The sequence below is a fragment of the Pipra filicauda genome, unplaced genomic scaffold (genome assembly GCF_003945595.2).
Source record: "Pipra filicauda isolate LSUMZ 115617 unplaced genomic scaffold, ASM394559v2 scaffold64_size3178608_pilon, whole genome shotgun sequence".
In the NCBI taxonomy this organism is placed as follows: domain Eukaryota; kingdom Metazoa; phylum Chordata; class Aves; order Passeriformes; family Pipridae; genus Pipra; species Pipra filicauda.
In genome coordinates this window covers 2,281,200-2,296,079 of record NW_024104809.1, presented here as the reverse complement: position 1 = coordinate 2,296,079, position 14,880 = coordinate 2,281,200, and the positions used below count along the sequence as shown (strand labels likewise).

Sequence of the window (14,880 nt, the reverse complement as noted above, 5' to 3'; positions counted from 1 at the left end):
AATCTGGGTTAAATAACAAGTTAGCTTGGATTAATGGCTGCTTGCTGTTCCTGGTACACAGCAGCAAATGTGACCCATTAACAGCAGATGTATATTTGTTTAAATTAGCCTGCTAAAGTAAACCCCAAATGTAAGTGAAACCAAAAGCAAGGCCTTGGGCTTTAAAAGCATGTGAAACAGAAGAAGCATATACACAGAAACTCTCCTGCAAGAAGACATTTTTTCCATAAGCAGAAACAAGCACAGAGATTTTTGACCAACCAAAGCTACAAATTGAGATTACAATTTTTGTCTGTTCTATATTTTCTTTTTAAAGGGTTTTTTCAAACTGATGTCCACAGTCCTTTCCCCTACCCCTGATTTTTTATGGTAAAATGGACCATAGTCCTTAGGGATATCAACTCCTGAAATGGTAGCAGTCACTAATAATGACTGTGTGCAACCATTACTGTGTAGGCTACCCAATTCGTGTAATTTTTTTTGTTATATAACAGAAAACACCATAAAAAGGATATCATCCCTCTGCCATCAACATTAGATTGGATTGAAAGTGACAATAAAATATTTCACAACATTTCACAGAAATGCATCTTTCCAGTTGAGGGTGGAAAATAACAACATTGACTGATAATTATAGTCTAAATAAATCAGCAGATAATTAACATGTCTTGTCTGGAATATGAGTTGAAATGTATTGTGTCATGTCTGGCTAGGTCAGTATCACATTAATCTAGTGAAAACTAACCATTTTTCTGAAAGTTCTCTCCATCGATAAATTTTCCTTAGAGTGTCATTGTCCCTCCCTGCAACATCTTGGATGCTACACCACATAGGATTTGCTGAGTCCTAGCCATTTACCAGGGAATTTCTGAAGACATCTACAATGTCTGCTGCCTAACCAGAAAGCAATCTGGTTTTACCTCATTCAAGAAATGCACATATTTGGAAAAGCAAATATTGGCAAACGAGAAAATATTATGATGCAGTCCACTGTTTCACGTTAAAGAGACAGTATGAAATTAAATTAAGCCTGTTGGGGAAAAATATATTAGAGGACAAATTAAGCCCAAACTCAGACTAATATTCTCAGGGAATTAAATACAATTGCATTCCTTTCTTTGGAATATGCTTTTCTACTCTTTTGTCAGAATGTTCTGTATTTGGCATACCACAAAGCTCTAGCTTTCATTAAGACTTTCAGACAGGCAATGCTGCTCAAAAGACTGTACCCTGCACAGACTGGGACTTATTCCTTTCTACTTAAACAAATGAAAATACATGTATTTTTTTGTATCGTTGTACCATCTAGCTCATTAATGTTGAAAATGCTGAAAGTTGCACCTCTATTCTGAGGTCCAACTGGATTTATATATGATTGCACAGAATCTTGGGTAACTGCTGTTTTTTGTCTAGTAAAATAAACCTCTAGGATGTGGGGGGAACCCCATAGTATAAGATGGGGGAGCAAACTTGGCTGATGGAACAGAATGCTTGGAAGGAACCAGCCTGAGCTGATCCTCCCCTAAAGACACAAACAGCTCTTCCAAGAATAGATGAGAAAGAATATGTATAGCTATCCCACGTAATTTTATTCTACCCCAGAAATTACTAATAAGAAGGCCAAAATGTCTCATTTTTACAGATGCACATCCATATGAAACACCTCCAATGCAGATAACAAGAGGGACCAAAAAACTGTTTAGAGTTACTCCTAAATCCTTCATAAGAGTAGGTCCCAAAAAACAGGTAATTCAGTGGTTTTTGTAGGTTCTGGACTGACAGCCCCAGGGACTGATGACCTTTCATAAGCCATTGTGTGGGTATAGTATAGAACATGACAGCAGATGGTTACCTCATCTTTGTTGCTAACACACTTTGGTCCTCAGAAGGAAAGACTGCCTGTAAGCTCCTAGACAAAGAACTTCAGCTAGAGCCTGTTCATCTTCATGAATACTAACTATTTTTTGCTCTGATGCAAAACTCCTTTTGGACAGCAAAGAAAGGAAAGCTGTTCTTCATTTTTCAGCAACAGAAAAGAGGTACATGAACTGTGGGTGAAATAGGTGGGAAAACCAAGTGCAAGAGAGGGTTTCAGAAAGCTTCATCTGTGGCATGGCCCAGATGTACACTAGTAAAGTCATCCGTAGCTAACAACCATACATTACAATGCATAGGAAAGGTTGATTTACATGTCGTTTTGTTTCCTGCAATGGAGAGTTTTCTTTGTCATGGATGGGAGGAATGGGATCTAATATCACTGCAATGGGAGTGGCTGCCACAGCGTAGACTGCCATACATTAACCTGGTTTACAAAAATATCAGACTGGAATGACAAAGTCAAAAGATCACCCAACATATTATTCCTTACCCATGAAAATAGTTGGATGTTTGAAAGCATTCATCACTTTATCATCACTTTGCAACCTTCCAGTGTGTTTTATATTTTTCTTACTGTTATTAAATCTGCCACTAACATTTCTTATGATTAGAAAAAAATATATTAAGAAAAACATACTCGGAAGTGCTTCCTAAACTTTTCTACAACTTTTACAATTTGTGCGTGCTACCTATTACTAGCTGCCACTCATTTATTTCCATTTATTCTTCCTGTGATTCTATATGTGCCCTAATCAACCCTTCAAAAACAAATACTGGATTTGCTTCACCTTTATTCTGTTGCTATTAAGAGATTTTTTGACATTTCATGTTATAAGATGCTGTTATAACTTAGTTAAACTTTTACAAGTTGAGTTGAAATTTTCCATGCCTGGTGTTTGCTTCAGGCTGTTGTTATTCAAGTGTTTTTAAATTTCAAGAGTCATGGTTCAATTGTTTCTAAGAAGAAAGTTACGGAAAAGTAAGGTTTGCCCACACATAAAAAACTTAGACCATTTCTTATTGGCAATTTGTTTAATACTTTAAAGAATGTATATAAAATTTGGCAGGGGAAGGGGCACTCCTGCCAGGAGACCTTTTTGCTGTCTTTGTGAAAGCTTTTTTAAAAATGCATTTCACACACACTTAATAAACCCCTTGATTTTCTAGTAGCTATGATCTCTGAAGGCTCTTGTCCTACAGAGCATGGCCAGACTGCTCCTCGCTCCTAGTGATTACTACATGGGCTGTGCTGCCAAGCCAGGCTAAGGTTATTAGGGTCAGGACAGTAATGGTGGCTCAAAATTATTCTAGAACAAGAACTTTAAGCAAGGAGCCTCTTTCTCTCTCTGTTAATAATATGACTGCCACTAACTAACAGCATGGAAAAGAAACCCACAGAAGCAAATTCAGAAGTGATGTGTGCTGGACAGGGTGAGATAAAAAAGAATAGTTGAGAGTAATTAATCTAGTGGCAGACTGGAATCTGTACTGAGTGCCTGTGAAAGACTCAAAAAATTGAGAGCCAAATGGCTGAAGGGAGGGTCAGTGGGATCAGGAAAGAAACAAAAGGGATGCAAATTTCAAGGATTTTTTTTCTTGGTTTTATTGTTAAAACTGAAAAATGTTATGTCTAGAAAGTGATGTCTGATTTTTATATTACTCCAGTGCAAGAATTTTGCTGATTTCAAGTGGAGTTACTCTCAATTTTTGGTGGCAGTATGAAGAGCAGAATTGGATCTTTCAGTTGCACTGGAAAACTTTCTGCTTTCCAAATGCACCGGTGAGAGTTACGGCTTTCCATGTGACTGTAACGAATGTGTTAGGTTTTGGAACACATCAAGTTGTTCTACAAACCTACAAGAGTTTTCAAATGTCATGTATGTGCAGCAAACTAGGATTCTTTTAGCAAGAACAGGGCAGAAATACATGACCCCTCAGAAACTTTAAATCATGTTCCAAGTGAATAATGACATATTTGCTTTGCTACATTTTTCTTTATATTGAAGATACCTTCATAGCAGATGAAGAAAAGAAGCAAACCAGTTGTTTACTGTACAGGTTAAACCATAAAGAAATGTTTGAATTAGAAACCTCATCAAAACAATGACTTAGAAGCTTTATTATTCTATTTAATCTCCTTTGATGAGTGTTGGTATTTGGGGCTACATGAATAGAGTATGTATACCTAAGTAAAACAAATAAAACTGCCACACCTGGCCATACTCTCAGGAGTACATACAAAGCACTTGATGTGGTGCAAAGTTCCCTCTGGATGAGGTGAGAGGGACATAAGGTCCTCAAGCCCTGTCTCACAAACACCCCACATTCTGCTCCCTAAATGCACCTGGCTATTGAGCAGCTCTTGCCCAGAAAACTAGAAGCTGAGCAGATTACTCAGCTCAGAGAGGCTTCATCAGTCAGGTTTCTGCTAACCCTGCCTCTGTCACTTGACCACCTGTAGGGGAAACTGTTATGACTTCCCACAAAAGGGAGACCATAAGGCCTGGAACTTGCATCCATTTTTAGAGAAAGAGATTTTAGAAATAAAAAACCACAAACCTCTGAACAAAACCTCGCTAAGACACATACAAAAAAATTTGAAAACACGTGCTGAGCCAACTTCTGATCTCAGTTGAACTGAGAAACTCTGCTAAAACAGAGGGAGCTGGAAGAGAGAGAGGAAGAGAACAGATGGGAGAAACAGATGAAATCAAGAACAAATGTAGACAGGATGATTCATTTATTTCAGAACGGACAGAACCACTTATCCATAACTGCCTGTAATGAAACACACATATTTTTCCATGTATACAATGTTTTGAGTTGGTACAGAGACTTTATGTGATTGTGAATGGGAGGGTAAGAGGGAAAGAGACAGTTTTTCTGATCCTGGTTGAGAAAAGAATGTGCTTTGTCTTCTGTGGGACTTAAGAACATGCTGTAACATTTTCCTGAACTGGAGTTTCTATGAAGAGATGTTTCATACTGTGAAAATGTTACATCTCTAGATATCAGAAGTCTCTACATCTCAGTGGCACTTTGCACTTATAAGAAAATGATATTTTGAAACTTACTCTGAGTGCTGGTTTATCATACACTCATATCAAAAAGATTTGTTTATTCTTCCAGTTTTATGCTGTTATATTTCACTTGAGTGGATTTAAACTAGGAAAACATGGCACCGTATGAATGCTCAACTTTTGACTAAAGAAAATATCCAGAAATAACCCTATTAAGACAATAATATCAGGAACTAAAATGTGAGGGAATATCAGAATCAATTGTTGCTTGATCAAGACGAACGTGACCTTCCTGCATGCATACATTCTACTGCAACCTTTAATCAGAGGTCATCTATTATAATTTCCACACAGAAACTCTGTCTTCTTCCAATGGACACAAAGGATGGTACAAACTTCATTAAAACAAAATACTGAATTTCTGTTTTCATCATGTGATATGCAACTGCCTCACTCCCAGAATCCCTCCATTTCTCAGAGCAAATGACATTGATCTCTCAGCAAAGGACCACAAGGCCTGCTGATTAAAGCATGATACACAAGCTAGATATTGCTAATACCCTAAGACAAAGCTAGATGACAAACAGAGAAAGCAATCATAAAGATTTGACAGAGCACTCATTAATGACTGATACAACCAGTTAAAGCTAATATAGGAAAATGCAGAATTTCAGCCATATTTCAGAATTTGTGTGGAAACAGCATCAAGCCATAATGTTCTGCCCATAACCCCCTTCCTTAGTTGATACAAAACTATTAAGATGGCACTAGCATGCTATTTGACAACTGTCACATGAAAAATGCTGGCTGTACTAAAACAATTCTGGGGAAAAAAGGGCCCATGCAGGTGTCAGGAGCTCCTCCAAAAAGTGCATTGCTGCCTGCCTCCCATTCAGCAAAGCTGGGTTTCTAGGATAGTGATTCTGTGATAGCTGGCCTTTATGGAATCAGCTATGGGCAGATATGGCTTTTTTGATCAATGTATTTTAACAAAATTACTTAGTAGCAGTCATAGAAACAGTAATTCCAGTAGTGTTAGTTGTAATTTTAACATCATGTAAGTACACATTCTCATATTCAGAAGACACTCATTCTTGAATTCTTGCAAAGTGACAATTGAGGTCACAAATTGTAAGACAAAAACTTTTTGTGGAGGGCTTTCAGAAACCAATTGAGAACTGCTATGCTTGAAAGCAGCAAGAGGAAAACAACTGCCAAGGGAAAAATTCTTTCTTCCAGAATTGTTTCATGTAAGACATCAACATCATCACTTTCAGATCTGTTAGCAAGCTCTCTTACTCTTAGCACAGATACTTTCTTAACATGTTTAGAGAAGTGATTGCGTGACTACCTTCTCTCTACTGAGTTTTCAAGTGCCCACTTACCAGCAAGGTAATGATCAGAAGCCACCCACTCTAAAGGCAGATTTGTTGCATTTTTTTTTTCCTGTGGCATACTGTCAGCCATTTGTGAGGTGCAAAAATGGATCTAACAGATAGTGTGATCATGTACAATACAGACGTGGAAATTAAGCTTAAGCTCCGCCAGAGGAAATTTAAGTTGGATATCAGGAGAAAATTCTTTACAGAGAGAGTAATGAGGCATTGGAATGGGCTGCCCAGAGAGGTGGTGGATTCACCATCCCTGGAGATTTTTAAACGCAGATTGGACGTGGCACTGAGTGCCATGATCTAGTAAATGGACTGGATTTGGACCAAGGGTTGGATCTCGGAGGTCTTTTCCAACCCAATCGATTCTATGATTCTATGATTCTATGATTCTATGATTAGGTATCTAATCCAATTTACTCATCTAGGTTTCCTCTACTGTCAGGAAGGTAGGAGTGATAAACTGGGCTCAATTTATCCTTTCCATCACAAAGGTATTTGGGATTCCTGGCCCTTATCAGAGGCCTTTGTCTCTCTCAAATGATCTCAGAGAGGTTGTTGGGAAGCACCTTAGACCACACATTCGCCTTTCAGATGGTGACAACTAGGTGTTAGGACTCTTGGTCACATGATCTGTTCTACAGGAGAATGTAGTTGCTGCCATGATTTTTAGACACTGAATTTTCAGGACAGGAATTCACAGCCCCGAGTGAGTACTTTACTCAGGGAATGGGGAAGAGTTAAGCACACAGGAAAACAAGAAAAAACAGTGTTCTGAGCAAGAGTTGCCTAAACCAGATGAACAGAAATTATCAAAAAAGGAGAGCAGCTACAGTCCCACCACTTACATAATTGTGTGAGAAAGCAGAAATCTCACAGTTTTCGCTACATGATTGGTCCCTTTTGGCAACTGTCATTCCTGCTATTGTTTCCTTTAGAGAAAAAAAAAGAAGTGGACACAGATGAGAACAGTGCTTTGTTTCCTATCACAGCACAAGGAGTGGAACGCAGGCTCATAAAGGAGAAGCCTCACAGGTCCAGGGGGGTTGAGCCCACTTTTGTCCTCTCCCAAGGGAGCAATCTCAGCTCCAAGGATCTAGTTGTGGTGTGGAAACTGCAGTGCTTAGGAAAGCCATACAAGACTGGCAAGGCCAGGAAGTTAGTAAATAGAGAGGATCTACTTTTTATTTCTTTTTTCGCTTGCTTGTTTTTGTCTTGCTCCTGAGCACAGGCACCCAGATTTCTGCCGTGTTTCAGACTAGGAGCCTCCTTTTTTATTGGATTTCAGTCCTCAGTTCCTTACTTGTTGAAGTTTTGAGGGATGCTCTCAGGCTTCCCCAGATTGCTGGGACTGCAACTCCATTCCTAAAGATCTAAAGAGGCTGCCAGAAATGAACAAATTACAGACTCTGGGGAACAGTGTGGAAAACCCACATTGTTCTACAACTCTCTAAAATCAGACTCCTGTTTATTTTGATGCCTAAACACAGATTTAAATGTTTAACTTCAGGCTGTGTGCTTGAAAGCTCTGGCTCTAAAAACCCCTTTCAAATCTTCTGTTTGGTGGTTTAGGGTCACCAACTCTCTCTGGTCTTCCCATAATGTGTAATTTCCCCTTTGACAGCACACAAGCAGCATAATACTAGAATAGCCAAAGCACTGGCAGCTCAGGAGGCAGCTGGAGAAGGCCAGTCCCAGCACTCTGCTGGCACTCACCCCCAGCACAGGCCTGGGGGCAGCTCTACAGAAACAAACCAGGAGGATGAAATGACAACTTGCCTGTTCTGTGACTTGGAGGAGGAGTAATCTGATTTGAATTAAAACTTCCCTGATACTTTTACTTATGAGACACCTTCACAAAGGCAATGTGAGCCTCTTGAGACGCAGTAATCCTTACTAGCAGCTGCAAGCCTCCAGCTGGACACTCTGTAATAATCCCCCATATCACCTGTTTTTTCTGTAGGGCAGCCTGATCCTGCCTGCACCAGTCAAGTGAGGAGAAGGAAACTCTGACTGGGAGGCTGGCCAGGACAGGAGCATGGCATGATTGTCACACAGGCGCTGATAACTGTGCAAAGAGGGGTACAGGATGTCACCTCAGAGTAGATGGGCCAAAGAATCAGTCTGAATGAGCAGCAGTTCAGTGGCTGGACCAGAACTAGGCCACTTGAAACTGGATGAACAAATTGCTCATACTTTACTTTCGTAATTTGGTGGTCACTTACTTTGCAGAAATTCACGATGGCAGAAAAAAAGGGAGAGAGTCGGACACAAGATAACCATCTTGCTTCTGCATGTTACTGCTCCCTAGATCATGTTTTGGCCAGGACAGCTTTTAACATTTTAAAGTAATGTCTTATTTTTTCGCAGTGAAATGTGCTGATCTGGCAGTCTTTATGAGTGACGCCCTTTATTGAACACAAAGCAGTTGCTGGGATGACACAGCCAGAAGTTACACTGTTCCCTCCCATTTTATACTGCACAAAATTAAGAGGCTGCTGAACTAGTGATAGATTGTCTCTAAGTACAAATAAAAACACTGTGTTCCTACCACTGAAGCTGCTCCTGGAACCCCTCAGGGCTCCTTTATTTTGATGACCTGTCTGTAAGCAGTTACTTTAACCCTCTGATGATATTTATAAACTGATATACACTACTATAAAAGCCTTCTTTTACAATTCTGGATGATTGCCTATGGGATTGAAGTCCCTCCTTCACAAGACATCATATTATTCTGCTTCAAGTACAATATTCACTGTGTAAAGCTTACTGTTCACAGCATGTTTGGTTATCCTTCACTGGAAATCGCCCATACACTCCCTATCAATTCCTGGGCTCCATGGTGGAGTGGCTACGTTACACTGAGAGAGGATCGAAAAAAGTTTTCAGGCTTTGAGAACAACTGGGTTGGTGCAAGAGCTCAGGAATGTCAGAGTCAGCCAGGCTACTACCGTACACCAACCCAGATGGTGCCCTCCTGATTTGATACTCCTTTTGGCTCTATGTGTATTTCATCTTCTTGTATCATTTCCTCCAAATTGCAGCTGGTCTGCCTAGCAGGGATTTCCCTAGAAACTCTCACTGACTATAGTTACATGGGATTTGCGCCACCTTCAAAGTTAAAACATGAGTTTGGACAAAATATCTCAGCCAAAGTCTGAATTTAGGGAACTTAGGAGCTTTGGTTGCATTGTGGTATCCTTCTAAACAGCTATCATTTCACTCTCCAGTTCTGCAAATCTGAACTTGTTCTTAAAAGGCTACCCTCCTTGGCTTCAGATTTAAGTATCCTGTAACTCTGAGCAATCATACTTGGAGCACAGGACCCGGCCTAGCTATAATCTGTACCAGCTTCCTAGAGTGCTTCTAGCAACATCAGCTGGATATTCATCCTCCAAAGTCAGATCACCACAGCATTACATATCCTGTGGGATTCACTACTAAAGCCACAGCTCTCTTCCATTTTCCATATTCCTTCCACCCAAACTATTTTCTGGAAGGAGAAGAAGTGGCCTGACCACATAGCCCCAGCTTGGAAAGAGCAAGGACATGGGCTGGGGTGATGGATTAGCATTTTTCTTGAATAAACTGGGGAGCGAGGAGGGGGCAGGCAGGAGTGAGGATGATAGGTAAGGAGTTCAAGCCTTTTACTTGAACCAAAGTAGATTTTTTCAATATGAGGACCGGAGACCTTATTGGGCATCTAGGAAAGATTATCCATTTCCAGAGGACAAGAGATGTTCAAGCCACAGGCTAGAGCTTTAGTGAATAATGAATCAACTTGCAGGACCATTACATTACCAAACTCCCAAACATTTTCTTGAGGAGCTCGGTTCATGTAACAGGTCGTTCAGCTGTATTTTAGTGTAATTCTGCCTAGACTTCCTGGCCTAGTGAAATAACATTGCTTAAGCTCCCACACCACTGGGTAGAAGTTAAAAATCCAGGCTGGACTATGTTATCATCTGTAACACTATAACACACATTTTTCTTCTTTGGCAGTTTCAACAGCATTTGAAATCTTGCTGTAAAGTCCAAGGAAATCAGAATATGAGACCTTTGTTGAGAACTTTTCTTATAACATATATGTTTCTCAAAAAAAGTGCTGACTGGAAGCTCAAAGAATTCAGAAAATTGAAAATTACACAGTGTAAAGATACCAAGAACTGCTTTTTTGCTTTGGAGACCGGGGCAGGTTCAGGGAAATGTCAGTGCAATAGTGCAATAACTTTGCTGATGAAGGTTTACCATAATTGTTGATTTGTACTTCATTGGTGGTTTAAGGGCATCAGTTTTCCCTGACCTAACTCCTGAATTGGAAATAAGGTAACTTTTGGGGTTTTTTGTTGTGAGAGGCCAGGCACCATCTTCTGCACCTTTGTTGTTATTTTGCTCCAGTGAGTTAAGCTTGGACACTGAGCAATCAAACTGCCAGTGCTCACGAGCTGTAATTTTCAGTTTCCTAAGGAAGATACACAAAATGGAAATTGGCAAACTTGTGATTCCACTTCAGGGTGTCTGGTGAAAATATTTTGGACCAGTAACATATCTGAGAGAAGACTGGAGAATTGGCCAGACGTCCTGCATGTAACATGCCAGAAAAGCCAGAGCAGCATCCACTCACAATTCAAATGCTTTTTAGGGTTTAGAAAAGTTTAATTAGAAGAGTATTCACTCTTTATGAAGTATGACTTATAGAAGAGGGTTATATAGGAAAGCTGAAATTATCTATTAATTGACAGGTCTATCCTGGGGACTTTTCCCCCCTTCAACATAAACATTTGTCTTGAACATTTTTTTAAAATTACAGTAGACTAGGAGTTTGCCAAATATTTAGTGGTTTTGTAAAGTTGTTTGGTATTCATGTCTACTACAGTTCTACAGAAAACAATTTTAAGAGCCATTTCTTTCACCATATGGCAGGCAATCTAGAGAGGGGTGCAGGATAACAAACTTTAAAAAGATGTGCTAAAGAAAAATGTGATTCGAGTTGCTTTTATAATTACAAAAAAAAAAAAAGAGAAGCTTTTGCAGAGGCTGGAGTCACGTCCTGCCAATATTTATTACAGTGTTTATCATTAGAAGAGTGATTTTTCACATGTTCAGTCTATTCCAAAAGACAATGCTGCAATGTTTTCAGCTTTTGGGCATCCTGCCTTCCTGAGAGTAGATTGGAGACTGACAAAAGCTCTCTCCTTCCCCACCCTTGTTTACATCCTCACCAGTCCATGGCAGAACCCGGACAGCAGAACACCAGAGTTCCTGCTCTTTTTGGTTCCCTTCCAGACACGCCACACACAGATCAAAGATCAGACCACATCTGGTCTTTGAAGACTGTGGGCAAGAGGAGGAAGCGTGAAAAGGGCCTGTTCTGCATTTTACCCAGTGGTGTAGTCACATGTAAACATAGATAAACACAGGTAAACATAGATAAACACAGATTTCTCTGTCCTCGTTCAGGTAACATAGAGGTTAGTCTCCAACCCAGAGCTGCACTCTTTCAAATCTTCTCTTTTAAATAAACAGGTGACTTGATCCACTTTATTTGGACCAGTCAGCTACCATTACATTTAAAAGAGCAGTCCAGATCCCATGCCAAGGACACCTTCCTCATCAGCTAGCACCAGCAGGCCAGAGCATGCTGCACTTCCACACCTGCACACTGTAAAGTTCTGAGAAACACAGTTTCCTGCTGTTCTGTGATGGTTCTTTGCTACCTTTTAACTTTATTTTTTTTAAGAGTCAGAAAGTTGCATGGCAACAGGCTCAGTTGCTAGGCTGTGGTAAAATAATTTGTACCACTTGAGTGTAAAAGTTAAAACTGGAAGCACTGAGGATAGAACTGAATTTATTTTAAACCATAGCTGGGCTTTCAAATTAGCTATTCTGTAATCCCAGTTCAGTTTCAGGAATTCCTGCCTGGGAAATCCTGAAGATCATCTGAGGACAGCTTTCAGTAACCACATATTGTATGGAAGTTTGCCAGGAAAACATGGAGAGAAGACCCCAGGGACAGTGATCTCTCAGGAATAAGTGTCAGCCCATAGGAAGCTATACAAGTCTACTGTCAGTGCAGCTTTGAATTCCCTGAGGGTTTTGAAGGAAGGTTTCTGTTATTCTACTGCAAATTATCTCACTGGAGACTCTTTATGAAGTGTCTTAGAGCCATATAGTCTTAAATGAGCCAACTTCTTTCTTGCTACCTGCATTTCAAAAATCAGGTGCTATGTTTTTCTGTACATGTGCTATAAACTCCCTCATATGGAAAACACTCATAAGACTTTTGTGGCAGGAGTTAAGTGTGAACAGGCTACATTTATATTTATCAAGTAGTGATGATATGCAAAAGGAGGTTTTCTATTTACAGGCGTGGCCTTTTGTTCTCACAGACCGTTTGGAAGGAATATTAAGAGAGGCCAGACTGTAGGACAGGCAGCAACATTTCCTCTACTGTCTCTACTGTGAAGAGGTTACTGACCAAAGCTACTGCCAAAAGAATCACTACTAACTAAGGAATCACTAGTTCGCTTTCAGATCTTAAGCATTTATCCTTAATTAGTGTTTACTTGCACATTCAGGAACATAGGTGTGGCCATTGATAAGAACCCTTTCATTCCCAGTCTTTAACATTAGGTATTCACACTGGCCAGGAAAAAAGAGGAAACCAACACTAACTTCCCTCCATGCCAGACAGCTGCTTGCTCTGCTCCCTCTGTGTCTGACTTCAGCTTTTTGATACACCATCATTCAGTTCTGCTGTGCCCTCTGCTCTTGCCTCGTTGCAAGACTGACATGACACATGAAGTTCCATTCTGGCTTGCAAAATTTAAAGGGTCAGTCAAGACCATCTGAGACCTCTGTGTCCAGTTCCCATGCTCTACTAAAGAATTACCACATCCCTCTGATAAAAACAGAATAAAAATTTAAACAATATAACTTTCCACTTTTTAGGTAGTTAGGTTATGCATTTATTTCTTGTTCCAGCATAGGATTGCTGGGCTTTATGTCCAGCTAACTCCTTACCTTTCTGAAAATCCATTTCAGCTTTGGGATCTCAACAACTTGGTTCCACAGTGAAGATAAACTATAGAACTACTGGGGATTAACTGCATCCTAGCAAGGCCACAACCCAAAGGGTTTTTGTGAGCAACGAAACGTGTGTTGTCATTAGTTGACTAATTGGCAGCACTTTAAATGTGTTTTGTACTATCCATTCCAGACTCTTAAAGACTGGTGCAACTCTTTATACCCAGTGCATAGTTCATACTTTGTGAGAGATGATTCTTGAAGACACACAGCCAAACCTAGATTCAGAACTCCTAACAACCATTTGAGCTTTACTTCTGTACACAAATAAAAGAAATACTTGTTGTCTGTCAGATACCCTTATTTGAGAGAACTTGTATCAGTATTTATGTTGGCATGATCCCATATCCTTTGCTAGGAATAGGAGCAGATATGCAGCAAGCTTCCCTGTTGGAGATTTTCCAATATCTGGAGCAGTGCACCATAATTACTATAAATGTCAGCGGTGACACTGGATGTACTATATACACAGGGTAGAAGGAGTAGAAAGGGCAAAATTCAGTAATTTTAGGCCTCTATACCCCTATCTTCTGACTTATGCTAACATTAAAAATATGGAGGGGAAATAAAAGGAATACTTGGCACCACCCTGAAGACATGTAAGGCCAAGAGAGCAATCTAACATGGATACAATCAGATCATAATAAGAAATACTTAATTCAGGACTTGATGACAAGCATGTTTCTAAGATTTTTCACCTAAGGAACAACAAAACCTCATTTTGAATTCACGAGGACTTGCAAGACTTTGGAATGCAAGGCACTTTGATATATCTCAAGATTTCTCATTTTTTCAGATGGCAAATCAGGTCTCTTTTACTTCCTACCTGATGCTGGGTATTTTCTTCTCTTGCTGAATATAGTGGAAATTCAGGATACTCTTCAAGTCCAAGGGACTTTCAGCACCTCACAAGGGCAGTACCTCTGTTAACACAAACACAGTCTTATGTTAGACTTTAGAAAACATATTCTGTGAGAGATTTGAACATGTCTAAAGTAAGAATCAGATGCAACAGGATTCTTTGAATTACCTATGAATTTTGTTCCTATATGTCCATTAGCACATTAATACTTAATCATCTCCCTAGTCCTGTCACAGTATCTGACACAAACTCTATTTCAGGATTCATCTTTAAGTTGTGAGTACATTCATCCCTCCTTGAATTCAAGAGGAAAAGAGGAACAGCATGAATTAGAACATTTTGCCTACTGTAGCGCTTATTACAGAACTTGTCACTTCCATATTATAAATGAAGTTTAAGCAACAACTTTCTGTCAGCGCTCTTTAAAACATCTGCAGATGTACCCAATTTCCCAGAAAAGACACTGACATTTACAAGGGAGTCCTTGTATGTGTATGTGCGGCGGTGCCAATAAAACTCTACTCCTTGCAGTTCTGAAAATGTTTCATGTACTACTGAGACTGCAGTAGTGACAGCCCAAAGAGAGATGTACATTAGATTTTTCATTCTTTCTAAGCATAGGCAAAATTTTCCCTTTTCATGTACT

At 39.8% G+C, this 14,880-nt stretch overlaps 1 long non-coding RNA gene across 1 annotated transcript in view; it reads right to left on the bottom strand.

Moving 5' to 3' along the window:
• LOC120324680 overlaps positions 1-14,292 on the bottom strand; it is a 67,888-nt gene extending 53,596 nt beyond the window's left edge. Inside the window, exon 1 of the long non-coding RNA XR_005566167.1 lies at positions 14,199-14,292. This is a non-coding gene — a long non-coding RNA (uncharacterized LOC120324680). The remainder of the gene's footprint in view (positions 1-14,198) is intronic.
• Between the last annotated feature and the right edge of the window lie 588 nt (positions 14,293-14,880).